General features: G+C 48.0%; 1 protein-coding gene across 3 annotated transcripts in view; it reads left to right on the top strand.

Moving 5' to 3' along the window:
- The window catches only part of RAI1 (retinoic acid induced 1), a 136902-nt gene that overhangs the window by 71136 nt on the left and 39831 nt on the right, over positions 1-25935 (top strand). The window contains exon 1 of one of the 3 annotated variants that reach the window (XM_007062745.4): positions 6763-7082. The exons of the other annotated variants lie outside the window; for them this stretch is intronic. The gene's annotated coding sequence lies outside the window, so the exon portion shown is untranslated. Of the gene's footprint in view, positions 1-6762; positions 7083-25935 lie in introns of those variants that run through there. 3 annotated transcript variants of the gene reach the window in all.

Below are 25935 nucleotides of genomic sequence, written 5' to 3'. Positions count from 1 at the left end.
AGTGTTATTAATGGGAGTTACACAGACACCCAAACAAAGAGAGCGAGGAAGAAGAAATCTTTAAACTTCCAAACCTGGAAGCGTGAATCTGACCATTGGAAAAAGGAGAGACCAGGAGAGAAAAACATTAAAGAAAAGAAAATTAGATTCCTCGGGTTACCTTAGTTACCCAGTTTCTAATGACTCCAGCTTCCAGGCACTCATCACCTTTTGTATATAAAGATTCTCCAGAGAGCTCTGGGTCGCCCCATTAACAAGAGAGAGACCCTTGTTTGTGATTTCTGCCAAGGAATGGGAGGGGATCAAGGAGTTCTCTGTGGGAGAGGACTGCCTAGGAGGTTATTAATAGTTGCTTTTTGTGAGATGGCTAGGGGGTAATCTAGATCTTTCTCACTGTAATTGCCTCTCTTTACCTATCTTTCTCTCTGTAATTGCCTGCCTCCTTGTTGCTTGGGTTTGGAGTAGCTGTTGTCAGCCTTCACCTGAAACCTTGGATTATCAAGATGAAGAGGGGAAATTGTCCTTCGGAATTTTATTTAGCTTAAAAAATCCGACCTGTGTAGTTATCCCAGAGCAGAAATTCAGGGAGCTAAGGTGGTCCAACATTTACCCTAAAGCTGCTAGATAAAAGACTTTCCACTCTGCCTTGCTATCTTCCTCATTCTCTAGTCGCGGTCGGTTTCCTTTTTAACAGAGTGGTGACGTGTTAGCTGGCCAAACAAGGAGTCAATATTTTGGCAAAAAGCATCACCTTTTTTGTTAGAATAAAAATAAGGGGGGGGGGGGAGAAAGGCAGACAAGCAAATCCGTTTGATCAGACCCCGCATATTTTATGAAAGCACATTTCAGCTCTTCAGCTTTGGAAAGCTTTTCATACCCTTTAATTTTCTAATAAAAAGGAATTACGTTTGCTGAAAAGCCAGTAACAAGATTCACTGTCATTGTCTTTTGTACAGACCATAATTCCTGTCTTGGGTGCCTGCCTGGAGGGGAAGAATCCAGTTTGTGTGGTCCTAGGTGAAATCTCTCCAGGAAACCCTCAGCAAAGCGGGTCGGGTGGGTGGGATGGCTGACCAAGGAGTGCTGACCTAAGGGATAAAAGCAAGTTGACTAGTCAGTTTGAAACCTTGCAAGACCATCCCCTCAAAAGACAGTAATAGACCCCTGGGTAGAATAAGGTTGCTGTTGGCAGAAGCTAGGTTTAGGCAGCGGAAAAAGCTAAACTTCCTTCAGTAAATGCTTTGAGCTAAATTCTGCTCTGTTACATCAGACTAACCACAAGGAAATCCACTGGAGTCAATGGGTTTCTCTGGATTTACACCTCCGTCACAGAGATGGCCCTTCGTCTTGATGCCCTAAGAAGTTACAAGGTATCTTTATCCTCCTCTCACTAGCAAGTATGCTCTCTTGGGGTTTTCCCTTGTGCAATCCCAAGCGAATTGGAACAGATACCAGAGAATGTTAAGGGGTGACTTGATTACTGTCTGTAAGTACCTGCATGGGAACAAATATTTCTTAATGGGCTCTTCAATCTGGCAGAGAAAGATATAGCATGAGCCAATGGCTGGGAGTTGAAAATGGACAAATTCAGACAGGAAATAAGGCGTAAATTATTAACACTGAGAGTAATTAACCCTTGGAACAATTTACCAAGGGTCATGGTGGATTCTTCATCACTGACCGTGTTTCAATCCAGACGGGATGTTTTTGTAAAAGCTCTGCTCTGGGAAATATTTTGAGGGCGCGCTCTGGCCTATGATATGCAGGAGGTTCGGACTAGATGATCACAGTGACCCCTTCTGGCCTTGGAATCTCTGAGTCTCTGCTGCTGCCGTGCCCACCCCTGCAGCCAGCAACCCAGAATCCAAGACCCCCACCTTCTCTGTTATCCTTGTTACCAAAACAGCTCATTTGAAAAGCAGCGGCTGGTTCTCGGTGACATTCCTGCTCTTTAAATGAGTGTCTATTTATTATTATTTATTTATTTGTATTGCAGTAGTGCCTAGGAGCCCCAGTCCTGAACCAGGGCCTCACTGCGCTAGGCACTGTACAGACACAGAACAAAAATGCAGCCCTTGCCCCAAAGAGCTTTGCCATTCTCTCTAACCCTTTTCACCCCACATCTTAGAGCATTTTGCTGATATCTGTGGATTAGGTCTCTCAGTCCCCTGATCAGTAAGTATTCTATGGGCTGGGGAAACTGAGGCATGAAGCAATCAAAGTGTCTTTCCCCACATCCAGTTGGTAGCGGAGTCTCAAATAGAACCCAGGTGTCCTGATCCCCGGTTCCCTGCTCTGGCCATTGGAATCACTTTCCTGTCCAGTTTTACACATAGGTTGTTTTTGAAACAAGATGATCAATAATTTTCTTCGTTGCCAAACAGCGAATAAATGGCTGCATGAGGATTATACTTCTCTAGCTATGTCATCCTTCATGTTTTTATAGTAACCACTAGACCACGTTGGCTCATTATAGATTTTTAAGGGACTGTTCCTTTTATTCCTATCTGGTGTCTCTTGACACAGGCTGATGTTGATATCCTCTTTGCATGTGTGATATTACATTTCCATGTATACAGGCAAATCTGTGTCTCACACACAACAGATAAAATACTGTAAGGAATAGGGTCAATGCTGTGATCTTTATTATCCGGATAGAGACTTCTGGGCACCTCCAGTATTTTCCAGGTTCACAGAAACATCTGTTTGTTTATCCTCTCCAAGGTGACAACCCTACCAGTGCGCTGATTGTTTCAGGTAAAGAGGAAACCAGTCCAGGCAGCCTGCTCTGATAGCATTCACAGCATGGCCTGAACCATGCAGCCGAGCTACAGGACCAGCTCGGGACTCTTCAGGAAGGCAATGAATGACACACGCGTCAAACGATTTTTGAGAAAGATGAAGGGAACAAAGGCGGGAAGTTTTTAAAAAATAATATCTACATTAGTGACTGGATCGGGAGATTCATCTCTGAGAGAAGTGGCTGGACTCAGGCTTGGTGGAGCAGGAAATTCTGACCGTTCCCCTCAGGGAAGAACATTTTTGACTAGCAGGCCAGGCGCTACAAATGCCCACTTGGGCAACGAAAACTAGCAACTTTCACTGTGTGCACGGGCTTGGCTAAAAACCCAGTTCCTGGCATACAAGAGCCTCGATCACAGGGCACTTTGCACTGTGTTTAGGCCTAAGGATGTTGGTGAATGGCATCCCTGTTATGTGACAGCTGAGAGTTTCTTCTGTCAGAGCGAAGTGGGAAAGTAGGTGAATCAGTCAGTTGATAACTGCCTGAAGTTTTTCTGTAGTATCTGGCTGATGAATCTTGCCCATATGCTCAGGGTTTAGCTGATCGCCATACTTGGGGTCGGGAAGGAATTTTCCTCCAGGGCAGATTGGAAGAGGCCCTGGAGGTTTTTCGCCTTCCTCTGTAGCATGGGGCACGGGTCACTTGCTGGAGGATTCTCTGCTCCTTGAAGTCTTTAAACTACGATTTGAGGACTTCAGTAGCACAGATATAGGTGTGAGGTTTTTTTTTTTGTAGAAGTGGTGGGTGAAATTCTGTGGCCTGCGTTGTGCAGGAGGTCAGACTAGATGATCCTAATGGTCCCTTCTGACCTAAATGTTTATGAAAGTAAGATGTCTGAGGGGCAGTGCGTGTTGTGTCACAAGGTCTGTCTAGACTAGGAAAGGAGGTTGTTTTTAAAGACATGTTAGCAAACCCATGTGTAGACAGGGCAGGTCACGTGTAAATACACATTAGAAGTCATGGGTGACCTAGGTGCCCCTCAAGGTTGCCCAGCAGCAGCTAACACATGTTCAAACACAACTTGTCCTGTCTACACTAGCATTTAAAATACGTTAGTTTAAAGGTGTGAGCTAACATTTTAAAAAAGATCTCCTGTATTTTCCTAGTCTACATATGGCCACTCTGTGTTCATCCTCTGTGTTCATCCTCTTAACCCTTATCATGGATCCATGGAAACTTGGTATTTCTCACTAGAGCCTGATTCTTATTTACGCTAAAGTGCTATTAGTGTAAATGAGGATGAGGCCTGTTGTTTCCAGGGGACATTCATCCAGATCACAAAAGCATCCCAAACTTTGGCCCAGTGGCTAGTCTACTCCAAGGCTTCCCAAAATCTAGAAGCGTCTGTGTGTGTGTGTTGGGGTGGGTGCTAAGGTCCATTAGCAGAGCTGTGTAGGAGAAACCTGATTGCTCTCTGCTTGTGCTCGCTTTCAAGAGGTCTGCAGTTCCCTGAGGTTTTAAAAGAACAGCAAGGTTATATTAGAAGAAGGGGGAGCACACAGTTGTGGGGAAATTCTCGTAGCAGTGCTGAAGCACTGGGCCCATCCTCAGAGCTCCTTCCTTTCCAAGGGATACTAGATGATATTGTCCCGTCTGGGATCAGAAATGGCAGAAGGCGTTTAGACCTGTGAATGCTCTTCCCACTAGGTTTTGCTGAGGCCGATTGGAGCCAATGGGAGTCCATCCATTCACGTGAGTGGGCGCTGGATGAGGCCACAAGGGGCGCCGTATCTTGAGGCCTGTAGAAGTTCCGGGGCTGGGGATAAATGAAGACTGCCGTGGATTTTCCCCTGCACAGAGCAAGGCACTGTGTCTGTAGCCTGCGGGCAATGGGAAACTTTAAACTAGAGCCGGTCGAACGCTGCCAGATCGTGAACATTCATTCAAATTCTGAATGAATTATTGTCCCCGTGTTTGTGGTCCCTTTTCTGTTTCCCCTGCTATCTGCTCAATCCTGCAAGATGCCGAGCACTCGGACCCGAATCCAGCAAAGCGCTTAAGCTCAAGTTTAACTCCAAGTGAGTGGTCCCACTGAGTTCAGTGCCACTGCTTAAACTTAAGCACACACATGTCAGTACTGCCAGCCTCAAGCATGCAGAAATCATGAGCCAGGCTTCCAAAATAATGAATTTGCCTTAAAAATCAGAAGCTTAAAAAAAAAAAGAGAGAGAGAGAGAGAGAGACTTCAAGGTCCTTTTATTTGCCTTCTGGTTTTTGAGCCTTTGGGCTTCACGTTTTCCAGCGTTAACTCCACAACCATGAGAGCTAGAAACTTACCTTTTATTTGTTTTTTGTATGTTTGATTGTTTTAAACGAAAGCCAAGATTCTGCCTTGTCCCCTGCGCTCCTGGAGCTGGGGCTATCGGAGAACCATCAAGTATCACAAGACTTATGATAAAATCACAAGAGCTGGCAGCAGTGATGATTGCTTTGCTTGTTTGCGGCCAAAGAGCTCAGCACCGCACAGGATCAGGGACCTGTTTGTGAGCACTGATCAGATGGATTAGTTTGGGAAAGGGCTGTTCTCCCTGGGTGAAATTCACCCCAGTCTAGAGGCCCTGCCTATTTTGAGGGCTTCCGAAGGACTTCAGTCATGCCTGGTCTCTCTGCAGGCCCTCTGCACAGGAATGAGTTTCATCTCGTATGAATGCCCCATTCACATGAGCGAAGAAGAGTAGTCATTACTCACTGTTCGCCATTTGTTATTCTCCTGTTCCAAAACTGTCGGTTGCCCTATCGGGGAGCAGAAACCATGCAACGTGATGAAGGTGACCAATCGGACGCCACGAATAACAGCTAGCAAACAGTTTGCAAACCACCCCATAGGCGGAAAATTGTTCATCGAAACCATTTGGCAAATACAAACAATGAATGCATTTGTGGCCATCAGGATCCCGTCACAAACAGGAAAAGAGGGCTAAATTGTCAGAGAATTTATTCCCAGTACCTTAAACCCTCAAGCCCTTCTTTAGCATAAGCTTATTTTTCTGAACATGTGTATTATCCTGGTCCCTCCCCACCTTGGGGATGGAGGGAAGAAACCTAATGATCAGCTCCTGTTTTCCTCCAAAGTTTTTCATTTGAACCTCAAGCTTGCTTGCTTTCCTGGGTAGGGAAATAAGAACCCAACAGAAATCAATCTCTTTTCTATTTTTTCCCTCTTTCTCATTTTTATTCTTACTTCCCAGATGGTTTCCAGGGGTTTAGCATTTTCAAAGCTTTCCGTAAATGCGTATGACAATAGGAAGTGTTGCCTCTTAGCCTGCGGCCGGCACAGTTTTAAATGAGGTCCCAGGTAGTCATGGTTACCTCTCCTCTTCAGTAAGAGATGACTTTTATTTCCTGCCTTTTGTGTTTGCACATCTCAGATATACATTCTCCCAAACCATAATTGGTATTCGCGGATATATGGATGCAGACAGATCAACAAATAAAGGGGAATGGGAGAGATGGAGGGATGTCAGGGTGCCAGGTTTCCCCAAGTATTGGGGAGTCTCCTAGACTGAAATTGGTTTCCTTCTCTAAAATGGGGAACCAGCTCTCTCCCTCCTCTCCAACCGTAGGTCTGATCCTGATCTCACTCACACCAGAGTAAATCAGGAGTAACTCCCCTAGTGTCAACAGAGTTACTCTGCTGTAAAACCAGTGCGAGTAAGATTAGAACCAGGTTCCTTGTCTTCCTCTCTCTTTTTCTCACTCCTTCTTGCTATAATAATTAGCAGCCTGACAGGAAAGATCCTGGACCAGCTATTAAAACTGAGCTTTCCCCTTGGAATATACACAGACATGCACACCCCGAGACAGCAGGCACTCAGCTAGCAGCGTGATTAGAGTGGTGCCAGAACCGAAACAGAACAGAATAGAGAGCAAGGATCTCCGCGCAGACACCCGTCGATACATGGGAGGTGATGGAATGAGCAAATAGCTGTTGGGGTTGGGGTTTTTTCCGAGAGAGAAGTTGTGTTGTTCTTGCTGTTGCTTTGCACTCCCGTTTCTATTCTGAGGCTAGTGCCTTTTATTGGTTATTAGAGGAAAGTGATAACCCAGGCATTTGAGAGTCACAGAACTCGCCTGTTCGCGCTCTCGCCGACGCAGACTGCACTGCACTCTCAAAGACTGTGGACCTGGATCCTGCTTTCAGCCCGCTAGGTGAGCAAGGATGGTGCTAGGAATCCTACGCAGCGAGGTTCCGCTTCCCACACTGGGGGAGCGCGGGGCGGGCCTCAGCCCTGTCTAATTGCCTCCCCCAGCGGCAGTCCTCGATGGCCACGTCAGCTGTGTAAGTACAGAGCCACAATTTAACTCTGCTTAAACGCTAGCGCTCAACCTGCTTTGCGAGGCTTCTTGAGAAGCGAGCAAGTGGCTTGTGACTTAGGGGTGATGGAGGGGAGGCGGGGAGAGAGCAGGGTGGGGGAGATGATGTTTCTAATGAGGATCAGCGATGGGAGGAGGTGCTGTAACTTTGGAGCAGATAATGGTATTCATGTGAGTGTTCGCTATGATTGATATGCAGCCTTTGCATCTCCCCGATTTGCACAGTGCATGCTGTGTGTGATTGGAGATACGGTAGCTCAGACAGAAAATACTTTGGACAGTACGATGAGAAGCCTGCAGCAATCAACCAATCCCAGGTACCCTTTGAGTTGAATTTGAGGATCTGGGTTCATTTGCTTTCCCCACCGCCGGTGCCTATACATATCTCTAACTACGTTTCTCACCAGAACCAGGGAAATTACACCAGGTGGCTTTGTCCCTTTGGAAAAAAAGGGCTGCAAAATTTGTACTTGCAATGTGCACACTCTGGTGGGCGTGTGTGTGTGTGTGCGTGTGTGTGTGTGTGTGTGTGAGCGTGCGCATGACTGCTCAGGCAATGATTGATGAAAGATCATAGCCTCATTCTGCAGGATCATTGCATAGAATATGGGCAAAGCTTCTGCTCCCTGGGGGACGACTCTGCATGTGTGTGCGGGTGTTTCGGAGCAGAGGCGATTGTACAATAATAGATTCTTGTGCACCTCTTTTTAAAAAACAAAAGCAGAAAGGCTTGAGGATTCCTCCAGCTTCCTTGGAAAACTTAATTTGCTACGAAATAATACGGACGGCTTTAAAGCAAGCCGAGTTTCTCCGCAGTAGCTGGTGCCTTTCTGACAGTGTGACAACCGGCTCAGAACAATTATTGCAGTGTAACTGTAGCAGCAGACATATTGGCTTTTTTCAGCCAGCATGAAATAATTTGCAAAACTAAGCAGACGCATTAAAGAAGCTAGCACTTGCCGGCTTAGATGTACTAGCTGTAGTGCCTCAGATTTGCAGATCACCATATTTGCCCATTGCTGCATATCAGTGAATTGCACATTGGTTGCACCTGGTTTTCTATTTACATTATTTTGCAAAGGCTGGGCACAGTTACATGCTCAGTGGAAAGTGCCTAGAATTGCCAGCGTATTAACATCAGAACGTAAAAATCGCCATGCTGAGTCAGACCAATGGTCCAGCTAGCCCAGTATCCTGGCTCTGACAGTGGCCAATGCCAGATGCTTCGGAGGGAATGAACAGAACAGGGAAATTGTCAAGTGATCCATCCCCAGTCGTCCAGTTCCAGCTTCCGGCAGTCAGACTCTTCCTAACGTGGGTTCCAGGTCTCCAGGTATGCAGGCGCTAGGAGCTGATGAGGAAAAGTTGATTTCTTTTTTTAAAATGAGAAAAATGCATTCTGGTACTTACCAGTGTGAAGCACTAAGGAGAAAGATATCAAGTCAGATCCCCCACTAGTGTAAACCAGTATAGCTCCATTTACTACACTAGAGCTACACCTATCTACACCAGCTGAGGATCTGGCCCCCAGGATCTTGATTTTATTGAGCAACCAAGAGAAATTAAAAGTAAACTAGAGACCAGATCCTGCAGCCCTTAGTCAGGCAAAACTGCCATATGATTGAACCCTAGAGTCCTTGCTCGGGGCTTACTCATTTTTACTCAGGACCTGATTTGCCTCTTACGTCACTTGCGCACCCATGACATTTCATTGCCTTAATGGAATTACTTCTCATTTACACCAGTATAAGAGGAGAATCAGGCCCTTGGTCCTTGCTCAGGCAAAATGCTTCCTGAAGTCACTGGCTAAAACTCTGCTGAAGTCAGTGGAGTTACTCCTGATTTAAAGCAGTATTTGGCCCAAGAGGTGTCAAACATAAAGGACCTGCTTCTGACACCCACACTCACGTTGGAATAGTACCTTACTCACAAGAAGTCCTGTTATTACTCATTGGGGCAGCTGCTTAGCAGGAACAAGGAGGATAGAATCAGGCCCTGAGATTTGATTTACATTTGGAAGGTTTGCTTGCATGAATGAAAGAAAAAGACAGAAGCCACTTGCCAGACCCAAATTGCCCCGTGGTCCTTTTGAAAGGACCAGTTGGTAAGGGGGCAGCTGAAGTGAGAAGTTACATGGCATCTTTGCTGTAAGTGCTGAGATTAGGTCAGTTTCGAGTCAGGCCAAGGTTTTGTATGCCTTCCATTGGTGAGAAAGGCAGGCTGCAATCTGGTTAGGGTAACGTTAACAATCTGCGATCTGTATGCAAACGGTACAGCTGCTGCAACAGCTACTGATGGAGACTTCACTATATTAGCAGCATTAATTAAGTTACAAAAATTATGCATGTTATCAGTTATGAGGCGACCTTTCATAAACTCAGTTATTAAGGCAATAAAGCATGACCTGCTGGTCCTAACCAGTTTAATGGCTGGCTAAGAGTGGGGTTTTTCGCAGAATACTTTTAGCAGGTCATTAGCCAAGCAGTAGGACAACATGGAGAACTGAAGTGATGCGCTAGAAGCAGCTGAGAAAAATTCCTGTGTTCATTTGGGCATGTGGGGTAGAGTGGATGATAACCTGCCCTTCTGGAGCCGTTTGTCAGGATAAACCAGGCAGAAGAAAAGAAATGGGCTGGAGGGTTTCGGTCACGGGTTTGGTGTTTGAACACTTTGGGGGGAGTTTCTTCGTCCCCAGATTATTTGGGTTCGTTTCTGTCTCAAACGCAAGCCCGGGAAAGCAGCAGGCTGGGTGAGCAGCTAATCTGCCCCCTTGTTTTAGCTTCCGTGCATGACTTCCTTTGGTTTCGGTCCTGTTGTTGTTTTTGTCAGCCCCACTGCCAGCCCGCGGGCGCCTCGGAGAAGCAGAGGTGAGAGCGATGCAGGCTGACAGACGTTCCCTTTGGGGGCCGAGCCATTGCTCCAGACCTGGCAGTTAAAAAAACAAAATGAGTAGGAATTAATAAGAACCACGTGGTGTGTGTGTGTGTGTGTGTGTGTGTGAGAGAGAGAGAGAGAGAGTTAAGACTGCTGTTGTGCAGTGTGTTAAAGGAAGCGTAGAAAGTACCCTAGAGGGTCATGGAAGATAAAGTCAAAGGTATGAACTCAGGGGCTGAGGAACATTGTTGCTGTCTTGTTGCAGGAATGGGGTTATCAGTGATTTACATGTGAAATTCCTGGATGGGTGGGATGGACGTCTGGCAAAGGTCTCAGAGCTGCAGGCTGAGGTAAAAAGGGGGGTGGTGCTTTGAGCCTGAGTCGGCATTCCTTATTCACTGACTCTCCCGGGACGGCTCGCTTGTGTCAGGACCATTCCTGCGTGCCCATGTTTGCAGGCTCTGGCCCGTTGCGAATACGCGACAGTGCCAGCCCCAGACAATTACAGGGGCAGATCCTGCTCCCATTGACGCCAGCAGCAGCAGGATCAGTCCCCCAGACAAGCCGAGAGGGAAGAGAATAAATTCCCAGGCAGGGGAGTTATTGGCTGTGTAGAGCCAGGGAACAGATAGTTGAGAGGGAGGTGATGCTGGATTTCCCCAACAAATAAATCACAGAGGGTTATTAATGCAAGCGCAAGCAGAAAACAAGCAGGAGCCCGGGCTGTGTATGTGACGGGAGCTTTTCAAATCCGCAGATAAACAGCAAGAAACCAAAGCAGCGAGTTGGGGGGGGGGGTGTGTGAGAGAGAGAGAGGAGTGGGCTGAGGAGTGACAGATTCCCTGGCTCCTTGCTGAGAGCATCATGGATTCTGACACAATCCACCCACAGAGGCAGAAGCTGGTTTTAGCGCATCCTTGCTACCTGATTCCAGGAGCCTCCCGGGTGTCAGCCTGCTGCATAGTTACAGCAGCTGACATGGGAGGGGCGGAGAGGGATGCTGCTGTGGAAAGGGGTGGCACAGAGCAGACGGCAGAGGCTTGCTTCAGAATGAGCAGCTTAAGACGGCTTGATGAATATGCCAGTCCATGCTGCTTTGGGCACTGCCGGAGGGAAAGGGGGAGGAGGGGCTCATAGCTGGTGAGATGAGGCAGGGGAAGGGGAATTGGCAACCCGTAGAAAGATGCCTGGCTTGCCCTGAGATTACAGGATGGGAAGGGGTCCGGGGTGATCTGGGGCCTGCCTCCAGGGCTTGGAATCAGGAAGAAGAGGTGTGAGGCGGTTGTTTTAGCTGGTGTGCAGGGATCCTTTGTACGGTGTGGGATGTTATGTGGGATAATGGGCCCAAGTCATCCCTTGGGGAGCTACAGCACAGTCAGGAGCTACACCAGGAAAAGATTTGGCCGGGCACATTCTATCATCCCTGAGATCCAGCTCACTCCTTATGCCAGTTCTCGCCGGGGAGGGCGAAATGAGATTGCATTAGGGCTAAACATGGATGAGCCACACATGGAAATGCTCCTGTTTCCAGCCCAGCTCACCTGCTCCTGACTTTCGAGGGGCCTCCTGGTTTGCTCCCTGCTGCTCTGCCCTTGAAGCTTCTGCTGGCCAGGTGGAACCAGCAGACCCTGTCCCCATCACCCATGTGGGTTCAGCTCCCCTGCTCCGTGTGAGCCTTTTGAGGAGCTAGAACCCACTGCAAATTAACGGTGAGTCTGCCAACCCACTTCACAGCTTCAGGTGAGATAGCCCTGTCTGGCCCACCCTCACAGCCGCGCTGGAGGAAGGAGAAGGCCTGGGTTGGGCCCCGGCTCTGCAGTTATATGGGAGGAGGGATCAGAGGGGGTGCCACGTCCCACAATAATCCCGTGGGGAGGCCGTAGCAACTCCACGAAGCGGCAGGCTGGCCCCTAGCTGTGCTAACCCGCACAGCCCAGCTCCGGGAACAGACTCCAGCACCGACGGCCCCACTCACGTTAGCAATGGGATGGTTCCTTCAGCAGGTGGCACTCTGCCTTCGTGCCCCTCCCATCCGGACAGTGTTCTGCCATCTCCCCACTGCCAGTTTAGCCTTAGATCCAGCACTTACTGCAAGGGCTTGTTCTAAATGGGCCCCCCCCGCAAAGCATGTGATGATGCCACTAGACTTAGCAGGCCCTGTCTTGGGTGGGAGCACCCCGCTCCATTGACCTCCAGCTGGAAATGGCTTCCCTGCCAGGGCAGGGGGGGTCACAACCACGCTGCCATTCCTGGAAAACGTGCTGCCCCCCCAGGTTTGTTCCTGAGTAGGTTGCTTCCGCTCTGTGTAAAGAGACATGGCAGTCCTGAGTCCCCTGCTTTTATTGGGAAAAACCTGTCTGAGGTGTCTCCATGGAGAGCGGGCGCAGGGCTGAGCATCTGTGTTCTAATCCTGGCTCTGCCACTAATTCCCTCTGGGAACTGGAGCATGTTGCTGCACAGCCCTGCCTCAATTTCCCCATCAGTAAACAGGGGTTGGGAGCGCCAATTAGATAGAGCCTGTTGAGCACTTTGAAAAGGCCCCTCCCTCTGCCTATGGAGGGGTGCTAAGGGATACTCACCTAAGGAGTCTGAACAGGAGAGTAATTTGCCTTCTGTGGCCCGTTTCCCCTGTGGTGTCCTGAGCTGCCAGCTCTAACTATAGAGTAAGACTGCTGCTTTGTAATAGAGGCCCTTTCTTCCCGCGGTCTCGATTCTCACCAGCACCCCTTCGAGGCAGGCTAGCATTATTCTCATTCTACAGGATGGTAAACCGAGGCCCAGAGTCTGCCTTGCCCACCATCGCACAGCAAGTCATCGGACTAGAACCCAGGCGTCCCAGCTCCCTGCTCTAACCACTAGACCATGCTCCTTCCATACGGTGTAACCACAATCTGGATTTTTTCCAGCCCTCACTGAGCCAAACCTTTAGGTCCTTCCTCAGTTCCCCTATCAGGCACAGCCCATGTTGAAGTGGAGGAGTAGTTTGATTCCCTGAGTAAGGGCCAACAGGATCTGGGCTCTTGTTTCCTCATCAGATAAATACGTCGCCCTTCCGTCCAGTACCCTAACTCGCCTATTTATCCCCCAAGCTCAGTGGGGGCAGAGAGCAGGGATATGCCACTGTTTAGCTAGATGCTCCTCTCCCCTAGCCAGTTCCCCCCATCACCTCACGGCAACCCCTTTCCCCATCCCTATTAGGCATTTCCAAACACTGACCCTCTCGATAAACAAAGGAGAGGGGGAGGAAGGGTGGCTGGCATGTTAATGCACTCTTCCCCTCCTCCCCCCCCCCTCCCCTTCATCCCTCTGGGAAAGGCCTTTGCAGATATAAGCAAACCTTGATTAAAAGCTGCCTGACAGCCAACGGCAGCAGCAAGCAGCAGGCAAGGAAGCTCTTCAAGTCTAAAGGGAGCCGCTGCTACCGTGGCTGCCTCCATTCTCAGATGTCCCTGATCCTTTAATCAATCACAGCCGAGGAAGAGAAGAGCAAACACGCATGCTGAGGCAGAGGTATGTACGTGCATTCATTCCAGCCACCCTGCAAGCGCCAGGGCTAATGCATGTATTTGGATGGATAGAGAGAGGTTCCCATGGAAGGAGCAATCATTTTATTTCTCGGGGGGGGGGGGGGAGGCGGCGTATCAATCTCCTTCTCAGTTCGGGAGAAGCCTCCCCTCCCCACGGTTTCCCAGCGCTGATGCTTGCTCTACACCCACGGTAAGGCAGACGCTATAACTGATGGGTTTTTTTTTTAAACACATGATAAGATGTTACATGTCTCTAGCACCTCCCATCAGTGAGTCTCAGTGTGCTTTATAGACATGAAACCTGCACAGGAGGAACATATTATCTTTTCCATTTTGCCGGTGGGGAAACTGAGGCACAGAGCGAGGGAGTGATGGGAACTAGCGTGCCGGAGTTCCTGACTCACACCCCTGTGCCCACATCACACCTCCCAGATAGAAACAGCCGGACGGTTTTTGGGGAAGTGTCTTTTCTGGGATTCGCTACACTTTCTCTTTTATTCTGTATCCTCTCAGGCACCCCTGTATTTTGGGCTGACCTATCTGTATGGCCAAGGAGAGCAGGCTGGTTCAATAGGGGAAAGGAAGCTGCCTTCCTCTGGGGGCGACCAGAACTAAACCTGGCCTGGAACATCATCTTTAGCTCTTACATGGGCTCTCCATTTTCAGTGTGTGCGGAGCTCTTAAATGCCCACCGAACCTGTTAGGGAGCAAAGTATTGTTATCTTCCTGTTACAGATGGGTAAACTGAGGCAGTGACTTGCTCAGGACCACAGACGGGGTGCCCAGCAGAGGTGGGACGAGAGCGGAGCAGTTCCTGACTGGTAGTCTTTCTTTTGCTTAGACCATTCCCCCAGTGCCTCAGCAATTTCAAATCTCGTAATGCTAGGGACAGCTGCTGGTTGGGGCTTGGCTAAGAAGCTGCTCGGGCTCCTCTCTTGATTCAGGGTGTCCCCTGGAATCTCTTGGTAGCACTGTCACCTGCAGCAATACAGAACACAGCTGTTTATCTGTGAAAACAAGAAACGGGCAAGACTCCCATCGCCATCAGCAGGGCAAAATTTCACCCCCAAGTCATTCACTTTGACCTGACTCCACGTTCCTAACCGTAGAATTGCACGTAGAGAGAAAAGTACCTCATGCTTCTGGAACTGATTGCTCACGGACGGACCGACTGTAACCACCAGCCTTTTCCATCTTCAGGTCACGTGGAGATGGGGAAGGAGGGAAGGAAAATGTGTGTAATTTCAATGAACTAGGTCAAAATTCTTCAGGCGTAACTCAGTCTGTGCCCAGGCAAAACTCCTATTGAAGATGGTGGGAGTTTTGCTTGAGTAGGCCTGTAGCCTTTTGTGTAGTTTATTTTTGTTGCTTATTTTTTTCTATTAATACATTTTGACAGTGCCCTGGGACTCCGTGCACCTATATTTGTATTACAGGTTGTCTAGGGCAGAGCCACTGAGCTCTGTAAATTAGCATCACCAAATCTCCTGAATCAGAAAGGCTAATGAGGCACCCTCTGCAGACAGAGGTACCCTCAGGGACTAGAGAGAGCTATATATAGATACCTAAATACATACTGTTTACCGGAGCGCCATATGCTTAGGATCCGATGTGGGGTCAAGTATCTTCAAGCCCGGGGTGTGTGTGTGTGTGTTTGGTAACAGGTGGAACGCTCTCACCTCTGCAGCAGTTTTACCTGCGTCTGGCATGATCTGATCCATCACCAGCCCATTGCACTGTTCCCTTTGTAATACCCACCTGACAGCTGTACATATACAGTGCCTGCAAGAAAGGGCTGGAGGCTAGAAAAGAGGAAAGCTGGCTCTGTTTCTGGCTTGCAGAGCAGAGTGGAAGGCACCCAGGGGCAACGCTCAGTCCTTTCCGTTTGTACCAGCATTGCTGTGTAATAGCAGTGAGCTGGAAAAGACATGCTACATGTGACATGAATGCACATACGTTCACACGTGTTACATCCTCTCCTCCTGCACCTTGGCTGGCTAGATGCAAAGGGCCCAGTGCGGTTGGGATTGTGGATTTTCCACACACGCATTTCATGGAGTGGTAGCGGAACTGCTCAACGGCCCCTTCCACAGGCCTAAGGCTACAGTAGCGTCTACAGCCAGTGTTCTCTGTCAGAGAGCAGGGGCTTACAACAGTGATCCATTGACCCTTTGGGGGTTATGCCCCTAAAGACCTCAACACCTGTGATTCCATGTGGAAAGCTTTAGGCACTGAAGTCCTCATGGAGAGAAGGACTTACAAAATAGCTCAGACTGGCAGACCACCCTGATATCAGCCATCCAAGAGGAACGCTCCTCTTGGGCTAGAGACATCAGCTATAGTTACTTAGTTTGTCTCCCCAGCATGAGACCATGGGAGATACACTTGACTCCTGTTCCCACTGAGGAGAGAGTCAGCCAATTAGTCCCTGTCCTGGGAAGTGCTGGGCTCCTATGAAAGCAGGACATTCAAAGGAACCAGCTGCTGTGTGAGCTGGGCTTTTTGAGGGTGACCGCATGGTGGGTTTGTTGTGATGATGTAATGTTTGTAGCCTGATGTCCTGTTTGGAGTGTTGGTGGAATTGTCGCTCTCGAGTTTACTCTTGAGGTTTCAGTTGCACTTGGTGGAATTGCATACCCTTACTGACAAAGCGTTATGTTTCGAAGTCTCCTTGGGGCTTGGAAATACTTTTCCTGCAAAGACCGCAATCTGCTTACACCACGGTGTATTCTCGAAAAGGTTCCCAAATAAAGCCTTGAGTGTGGGGTCTGTTGTTCAGCTAGAAAACAAAACAAGAAGGGAGGAGAACCTGGGAACCTGAGACTTTGGGGGACATGAGAGAATGGAAGCTTTGGAGCGGCGGGTACGGTAGTGAACTGCATGCAGCAGAGGTTAATATGCAACAACAGATACAAAGCTAATGGGAGGGATCCTGTGCTGGAAAGCCGGATTCTGAGACAATGGAGGGATGATACTTGAGATGGTTATAAAGAGAAGCTAGAAGATGTGCTATTAATATGCAGTTGAGAAATGGAGGGAAGAGGATAATGTAATATGTGAGCTCTGAATGTCAAGAAATCCTAAAAAAAAAAAAAAAAAAAAAAAAACCAGTCGCAGGATGACCAAAAAGGAAATAGAGTGGAGGCAAGATCTTTAATTGAATTCAAGAGATTGGTGGGAACCAGACAAATAATAAAGTTGGTTTTGGTTGATCATTTGTGGTCGGAGTTTGCTTCCAGTTCCTAACCGTTCTAAAGCCCATTAGTAATGGATCTTTGTAGAATATTCTCCTCATTAAGGCAAGATACCTTATCTGTCAAAGAAGTTTTATAAGGAAACTATACCTTGTATAGGCTGTGTATATGCAAATCGTGCTGTATGCAGTATGCCATCCTTAATTGAGACATCAGTGGGTACATATTCAGCTTGGTGCTCACAGGAATTCCAAATACCGCAATTAGGTAAGAGTAACCGAGGGCGGAGGACATACATATTATTCATAGCTGAAAATGTCGGGCCACTTTCTGAAAGGGCAAAAAGCAAAAGCAGCGCCTGTTTTGCTCCCAGGCAGTCCTGGAAGTTGTACTTGTGTCCAAATTCGTAAACTGTAAATAAACAACAGGGCCAAATTTTCAGCCAGCTTCTGATTTTGCTCAGGCAATTGATTGCATCCAGAAAACGGGGTGAGCACCTGTTTTGTGCATACAGAGTCTACATTTGCACCCACCTGTTTAGTGGCCAAGTGCTCCACCTCCCTTTATAAATGTCCCAAACAAATCCATAAGTACTTCTGGAGGGGCAGCCAGTTGTGCATGTAACATTGGATACCGTGGCAGAAAATTAGGACCAAAAGCTGGCTTATGTGAACCTGCTGCACATTCACCATCTTGCTGGTGGTGACCTCTGCAAATGTGGCATGCAGTGGCAAAGACTGCAAGTCAGTTCTCCCTTGGCTTTAATGTTGCTGTCAGTGATGACCGGTAACGTGGCGTTGCCAGTAAGTTGAATGCAAACGTGTAACCCCAACTTTGTGCCCTTGGATGCTCAAGGAGGCTCCCGTTAACTGTAGACGGATACGTGTTCGAATGAGCCACCAGGCATTTCCAGCTGACTCACGGCTGCTTGCAGTGCACCATCCAGGTGGAAATGTACCTGTCAGAGCCTCATTTTCCAGGTGATGATCTCCTGCAGATGATGATGTTGACCAGTCCTCCAGGTTGACTTCAATGGGAGTAATACACCTGGTTCAGTCAAGGGTGGAACTTGGCCCTTTCAGTTGAAAATCCATCTCCTGTAGATAATGTAAGATCACAAGCTCTGGAGAAGCAGCCAAAGAACTCACCAGGGTGTCTGTAAGAGCTGCCTGCAACCGTGCATCCCACATCAGTATTCAGCCATGGCAGAACGTTTATTAGCACAGGTCCTCCTACACTGCTGAGGCCTCATGGAAAACTGCAAACAATTGTGGTTTGTAGAACAATCCTACTTTGCCTTTGCACGTGGTAGCACCTGAAATCCAAGGCTCTCAATGTGCTTCACAAACATTAATGATGCAAGTCTCAACGTGGAGGGGAAATATTATACGTATTGTACAGAGGGAGAGATCGAGGCTTAGGCGAGTTAAGAGACTTGCCAACGGTCACTCGGGAAGTCTATAATAGAACCACGAATATAACGTGGCTGTCTTGATTCCCAAACTAGTGCTTTAGCCCGCATCATCATTTCCCTTTGTTTTGTATGTCACAATTGGCAAATTCTGGTGCCACTGAACTCCAGGGAGCTTTGCCCCTGCCTTCAGTTGGGCCAATCCTTGTATTACCTTCGCTCATTATTACTGGTAGGGCTGGTTGGAAAACAGAAAACGTTTTTCATAATTTGTTCCCTAGGTTTTATCAAAAGTTTTCTAAATTTCCTGCCTCGCTCTAATTACCAATGAGATCTGTGCCAAAGCAGCAAGAGTATGTCATTAGAGTTCCTCCGCTCCCACTAATTATTCCCTTCCTGAAGCCATTCTGATCCTTCAAGGATTTAATATTTGTGGTCACATAAAGGGTTTCGCAGCAGCCAGTTGCGATGCACCAGGATTTATAGCTCCAGGTGAGCAAGAAGCGCCACAGACTCTTAAAAACAAAGAGCCAAATGTATCCCTGGTGTAACTTCACTTCAGTCAATCGACTAAGTGACTCCAGGAGTTAATTTGCCCCCAAGATTCAGCCTGAATATTAACCGGTGTGTTTATTTTGTTTGTTTTTTTAAAAAGGAAAGAAAATTGAGAATATGTTTGATGCCAAATCCTGAGGTCTTTACTCAGGTTTTATTGAATGCTTTCTCAGGCCAAACTGCCATTGAAGTCAATGGCAATTAGCCTGAATGAGGACCAAGAAAAAACAGATAAAGACTGTAGGATTTAGCCCAAAAGGAGTTTTATCCTGAGTGAGAACTAAGTAAGGATTTCAGGATTTCTTTCACTGATCTAAATGAGACTTTTGCCTGAGAAGGGAGAGAGTAAAAATCGAGTAAAGATTTCAGCCTTTGACCAGTAATATGGACTTTGTATTGTTTCCTGATCAGGGCTAGTTTTGCATCTCAGTTTCACAGATGTAAATCTGGAGTAACTTCGCTGGACTCCGTGGAGCTACGCCCGGTTTGCACCGGGGTAGCTGAGATCAGAACCTGCCCCCCCAGCACAGCACTCTCCCTTGAAGAGGTGTCAGTGGATCTTGTAAGACACACAACAGCATCTCGAAAGGCAAAATAAAACCTTATCTTCTTTTCTTTGGCACAGTGTTTCTAATCAACAGAGCACAACAGCACGCCACCACGGGCGCACAGACCCGTTCTGTTTCAGGAGGCTACTTGAAATGCACCTGCAAGAGGGGAGAGAACCTAAAAGCACCACGTAAATAAATGACAGAAGCAGTCCTCCCACCGAAAAACACCCACGAGGGTGCCTACAGAATTAGAGGCGCAAAGATAAAAGATGTCATAGGGGAAAGAAAGTTTTGCCTTGTGAGCGATTTTAAACACTTACAGGCTTGATTCTCCTCGCTCACCAGTTTTACACTGGTTTAGTAACTCCACTGATTCATGCTGGGGTAAATGAAATCAGAATCAAGCCCTGAAGACCTCGCTGCAGTTAGACCAGGGATGAATTTGACCCTTTGAGCCAAATTCTGCCCTACGGTACCTGAATGGGGCTTTTTCTGTGGGAGCATCCAGAGGCAGGATTTGGCCTGCTAATCTGTTCTCCAACTACTGAGCACAGGTGATGCTCGCCAGCATTAATGTGAGTGAGACGTGTGTAGCTGTGGAGAAATGGACCCCTACAATTGTTGTCTTAAGATTCAGTGTGTTTACCACATGCTGCGGTTCCACTTCTGCCTTTTTTTCCTTTCTCCCCCCCCCTTTTCTGAAACATTAAAAATCAAACGGCTTAAAATGTAAAGCATCAAAAATTCTAAAACCTTCATCTATTATTAACTGTGACAGTAAATTCTACCTCAGAATGTTTTACATAGCAACTGTTACCAAGACACTCTGCATCTTAAGCTGATGTTCCAACAACTTTAAATCACAACAGCGTATTCCAGCAGTGAATGACGACGACTAGACAGGCCCAGCAAGACACATGCTGGTGTTCCTGGTACATGTTCACTTGATTGGAAAACAATCAGAGAAACTAATCAGAGAGTTAGCAAATGCAGCCCATACAAGCTATCTCTGTAGTAAATTATATATGTGTATTTATATACATGGGGAGTATATCGTCCGGATCCTGGAGACATGACATTTTATTGCCACCCGCTACTGTGGGTATCGTTGTGAGTGTATAATACAATGGTAATATTTCGCATTTACGTATTTCCTTTAATCTGAGAGCTTCAAGGGGCTGTAATGAAAGAAGCTTTACAACATACCCATGAGGGAGGGATGTATTGTTATACTCATTTTACAGAGGGATAAGATTAGGCACAGAGAGGTTACGTGACATGCTCAAGGCCACACAGCAAGTCAGTGGCGGAGTCTGGATTAGAAGCTTGTCTTCAGATTCCTTGCTTTGACGGCTAGATCATTGTTGTTTTGTATGACAGTGGCAGCTAGAGGCCCCATTTGTGATGAAAGTGCCGTTGTTCCCGGGGACTGTACTTATCTGTAGTAAGAGACAGTACTTGTCACAAAAAGTTCGTAATCTATATACACAAGACTGACAAAAGGTAGGATAATTGTCTCCATTTTACAGATGGGAAACAGAGGTACATAGAGATTAATGATTAAATTACCATGGCTGTGTCAGTCAGAGGTGTGGGAAAGCCACCCTCCAACTGCCATAGCTACACTGATAAAACCCCTCGGGTAGGCACAGTTATGCCAACAGAAGAGTGCCAGCAGAAATACTCCTCTTTGTGTACGTTGTGTCTGCACCAGGGGACTGTGTCGGCCTAACCTCCGTATTGTAGACATAGTCTTAGTGATTTGCCCTAGGTCACCCAGGAAGTCTGTAGTAGAGCTAAGAAATGAACCCAGATCTCCTGAGTCCCAGTCTAGTGCCTTAAACTACAATACCACCGCTCTTTCCTTTCCTGACCCCTTTTACATGACTAAAGTTTTGGCAGGAAGGAGGGTCTAATGGCACTGGGGACCAATTCCTAGCTCACCCACAGGTTCCCTATATGACAGGGCAAATTGCTTAATCTCCCTGTGCCTCAGTTTCCCATCTGTACAATAGGGGTAGCACTTCCCTACCTCACCGGGGCACTGGGAGGATAAAATCCATTAATGACTGTGCAGCACTCAGTTGCTATGGCGATGAGGCCAGGATAAGTAGATAGCTGTGAGCTGTCTGCATACTTAAAAGTCCACCTGTTTTGTGGTTGCAGATTTGATCTATGCAACTCTCTGTGAAAGCCTCTCTTCGGCTGCCTGCACTCCGACCTGGGGGGCGAGTCCCTGGCTCGTGCACACATGCTCACGGTAGCTGAATGGGAGAGAGAGTGAGTATAAATAGCAGTGTAGCTGTGCTGAGTACATACCCGCTGTTGTCAGGTGGGTTTGTCCTCGGCGCAGCTCAGCCGTGTCTCTGCTGTCACTACCTGTGTGACCACAGACACGAGCAGGGGAAGTACCCCCGAGCTCATAGTGTGGACGGAGCCTAAGCCTGTGTGTCGCTTTAAGCACGTGAGTTGCCCTGTTGGATCAGAGCTTAACTCGGGACTTTCAGGATTGGGCCCAGCAACAATTAGAACTGGAACAAGGGAGGGGCAAAAAAGCGTGGTGAAAGTGTGTGACCAAATGGACAGAGCTGAGCTGACCTGCCTAGAGCGGCCATATGCTGAGCTCTGCGGGACTCCAGCGAACATAGTCCGAGATTGCTGATGTGCTGAGACTACGGCTTGTTCCACTAATCATCATAATCTCCCTGTTACCTTGGGCTCGTCTGCATCGTCAGTATACCCTCGTCAGTTTGTTGTATCCACCTGTCATCTCTCATCTTACGTTGAAAGCCCTGGGGCGCAGGGTCTGTCCTTTTGTTGTACATTTGTGTAGTGCCTAGCACAGAGGGGCCATGATCCCTGATTGGCTCCTCGAGGTGCTACATATAGTACCAGTCACTTAGCCTTAAGTCTGCTCGCTGTTGCAGCGGCTGCTGGCGCCAGCCTCCGGGGTGCTGAATTCGGGCTGATCTTGCCCACTTTGAAGTCAGTGGGAAGATCATGTCTTGGTAGCAAAGAGAAGGGCAGAGAACTAGACTAGGGAAGACAGATGTTCCAAGAGACAGAGAGCATGTCGCTAGCTCGAAGAGTTTTATAACATACGTACCATACTTTGAGTAGCTTGGCTTACATCACGTAGGGCCAATTGCATAAACGGCTCAGATTATGTTGTTCAGCGTCTCTTTGCGTTGGCTGTCTGTGTGTGTGAATATTGCTTTCTGTAAGGCTGATGCACGTGCTCTCTTGTTTTTACCCCAAAATATCTGTCTCTCCACTGCTCAGAAAAGATTTAATGGCCAAGCCAGCGCTGTAATGAGGTCTCATAATCCCCAAACTTCATTACTTTTACTAAATAGACTCCAGCACATTGCCAGTTCACCACGGAGTATCATAAATAATGAAAACTAGACTATAGTAGTGAAAATAAATGAACAAATGATCTTTTGTGATGGAAAATCTTTGCTTTTTATTGCTTATTTTTCTTATTGCTTATTTGAATTTTCCTTTTTAGATTGTATTTCTCCACTTACTTGCCAACTCGCAAATCCTAGTCATTTGCAGTAAGTCTCCTAGCCATGAGTACCAATTACTGAGGTCCTGCTGCATATATGTATATCTTCTGGTATATTATGGTTTGGGTCCTTGCTTCTTTCTTCTGCACTGCCGTGGCAACTGATGTCAGCTGGTGTATTCTCAATAGAGGTTCCCCCCATTTAAATGGCTGGGCTTTTTCAGCATTGGGCCCTTCACTCTGACATTCGCTTTCCCCGTCACTTGGCCAGAATTCGTCAGCCTTCAGAGCATGGAGTACAGCGCCTCTCTTTGGTCAGGTTTTGCCCGAAGGGGCTGGCTTTATCTTCTGGTTTTTCTTTGAGTTAGTGTCCCGGTGGGTGCTTCACTGCAGGGTGCGTGTGTGTAACCCACTCGCCTTCTGGATGTGGGGTTCTGTCCTCTCTAGTGGCACCGAGACCACTTAGAGAGAGTTAAATGAGTCTGCTCTACAGCCTTAGCTAACAGGAAGTTGCCTTTTAGCTCATGCAGTAGAGGCTCATGCACTAAGTTCTAGAGGTCCCCAGTTCAATCCTGCCCACCGACGACCGGGGTCTGTCGGCGTTACCCATGCACTCTCCACCGGAGACTTTAATTAGCAGTGTCCATGGGTCTGCATCTGCATACTGTACAACCTTATGCTCCAGTGTGAGGGCCTATAGAGAGGGGTAGACTGCTCCAGTTCAGGTGGGGAGTCTCTTTTGGTTAATTTGCATTGTATTTAGAAGCACTTGGATTTTTCTGGGCGCCAAGAACCACAGCCATGAGCACATTGGGTTAAGTCTGTATTAGAGACGAGACCAGATTCCCATTATGACTCTGTGGCTCTCTTCCTTCCTTTGGGAGGAACCTAGCCCTGTCTAGCAATCACAGAGGAACCAGCAATCGCATTCTGATTTGGATCCAGGGCTAGCTTGTGAAGCCCCCAGAGGTTTGGATCTATTTTGTCTGTCTGTCTATTGTCCTGCACATGTATAATTATTATTAATGCTGACTTTCCTACAGCTGAGCGGCAGAGCTCGTGTGCACTTAAAGCTCTCTGTAATAGGCAGGAAATCAAAGCACATAGAAACAGGCCTCTCAGAGTGACTCACTGTTAGGATTCCTTTACTCCTGGGAATCAGCCACTTCCGTGTCACAGCGGCTTGTCTTTTGAGCAAGTCTGCCTGGCACCAGACGTCCCCCGTCACCTCCCTCCCTCCCCCTCCTGCAGCGACTACACTTTGACCACAGCGTATCTAATACCTGTCAAAGTCAAAAGGTCAGCCGGCTCTGCTTCAATTCCATAATTGTTCTCTCCCTTTCACAGCACAGGAAAAGGGACGTAGGCCCCGAAAAGCCCCAGGTCTAGCTTTCCCAGCCTGCCCACGGCATCCAGAGCACCACTCAGCTGTTCAGTCCCGCAAGTTGCATCCGAGTAGCCTTGATTTATTCATTCATAAGGAAAGCAGCGTAGCTGATTGTGCGTATGTATAGCAGCGGGCTAAGCCATTCCTCTTTCTCGCCACCTCCTCCTCCGTTCATCTCTGGGGACGGGCAGCAATTTTCTTCCTCTGAAGAAGCTTGTGAGGGGATGAGTGAATCTAGGAAGCAAATCTAATTGGCAGCCTAGTAATTCCCCAGGGGGACATGTACTTTGGTCATATCTAAGTACATTCCAGCCAGTGTTTAAGACGCACTGAATCCAAACTTGGACAGTAAAATACCAGCGGCTCTAAGCTCGTTATCTATCTCAGGCAGATTAACTCCTTAATCATCCCTTTTGGAAGTTCCCTGCCCCAAATTCCCCCTCACGCTCCCCCCTTTTTTCCCCCAGCTGGAACAAAAGGAACAGCCGAGATTTTACAGGCAGGTAGAGGTTAGGGTCCTTGGTTGGGATGATTGACAGAGTCAATAAAAGGGCAAGAGAAGACGGCCTTTCGGAAACCTGCTCTCCTAGTTAACCTGCAGGAGTATTTGTCTTCAGGATTCAGAGAGGGAATGTATAATACCGAAATAATTGACCACATATCAGACCTTAATTTCCTTCCCTGGGATTCCTGCTTGGCGCGCTGTGAAATAGGTTAAGCCTGTGGTAACATTTCCCCTGAGCTCCCCCACTGAATCCTTCCCCCCGCCCATCCATGCCTGGTCTTTTCATTACACTGCCTCCAGGGAAAGGGGGGAGCAGAACGGTTTGGGGGTGCAGCACGCCCAAGGGGCAGCATGCACAGTGAGGATTGCGTCTGGCTGCAGAGGGGCTGGGGAAGCACCGGCTAGGACTGGAGAGTTGGAGAGTAACTGACTCCACCGCTGAGCCTGTCAGTGAGAGAGAGATGCGGGGGGAGAGGGGGGGGATATTTCCCTGCGAGGCAGCCGCCTACTCCTTCCAATGGCCTGCCAAGCACTGCCAAGAGCTGTCCTCCATCCCCTCCCTCTCTGGGCAAGGGGAGGAAATTGTTTCCTAGAACCACCTCCTTTCATTGCCACCATGGCCGGCAGTGCAGGCAGCTCTGACCCTCTTCTCTATCTCCCTTCTCCTTTGCCTTCTTCCTCTGATCACCCACCTTCACCCCTCCCCGCTCTCTGCCTCCTTTAGTTTTCCTGTCTTCTCTGCCCCAGCTTCCCCCTCCCCATGGCCAAAGGCTCGGAGTCAGTGAGCCAGACGTTGGCCTGGCTGCACACAGGAAGGGCTGCGTGTAGCATCGGGCGGGGCGGGGGGCTCTATTAAAGAAATGCCTCTTTTGTTACACGCACGATAACTGCTCTAAAGGGGGGTTTATGTTAATTTTTTTTTTCCTAACAGGGAAAAAGAAAAATGAGGCTTTGATAAGCTGCTGAGACTCCGCTGGTGTTGGCCAGTGTCATTCATGGGAGCGTCAGAGCATTACGCTTCATTACAGAGCTGTCTGCTCCTCTCAGGGAGATGACTTAGAGGGCTCTCCTGGCAGCAGTACAGCTGAATACATCTCTGGCGTACAGACCTGTCTGCCAGCAGACGCCAAAGCTCAGCCTCCAACGGGTGAGAGGAGGAGAAAGAAAGGCCGGGGGGGGAGGGGGGGGAGGTTTTCCTTAGTCGGTGAAGGATAGTATCCGCAATTTCCAAACGCTGGGAGAAGGAAATGCAGCGAACGCAGCATGATTTGCAGAACACCATGCGTCACACGGGTTGTTCAGA

This window comes from Chelonia mydas, chromosome 10, assembly GCF_015237465.2.
Source record: "Chelonia mydas isolate rCheMyd1 chromosome 10, rCheMyd1.pri.v2, whole genome shotgun sequence".
NCBI lineage: Eukaryota > Metazoa > Chordata > Testudines > Cheloniidae > Chelonia > Chelonia mydas.
This window is presented reverse-complemented; position numbering and strand designations above follow the sequence as displayed.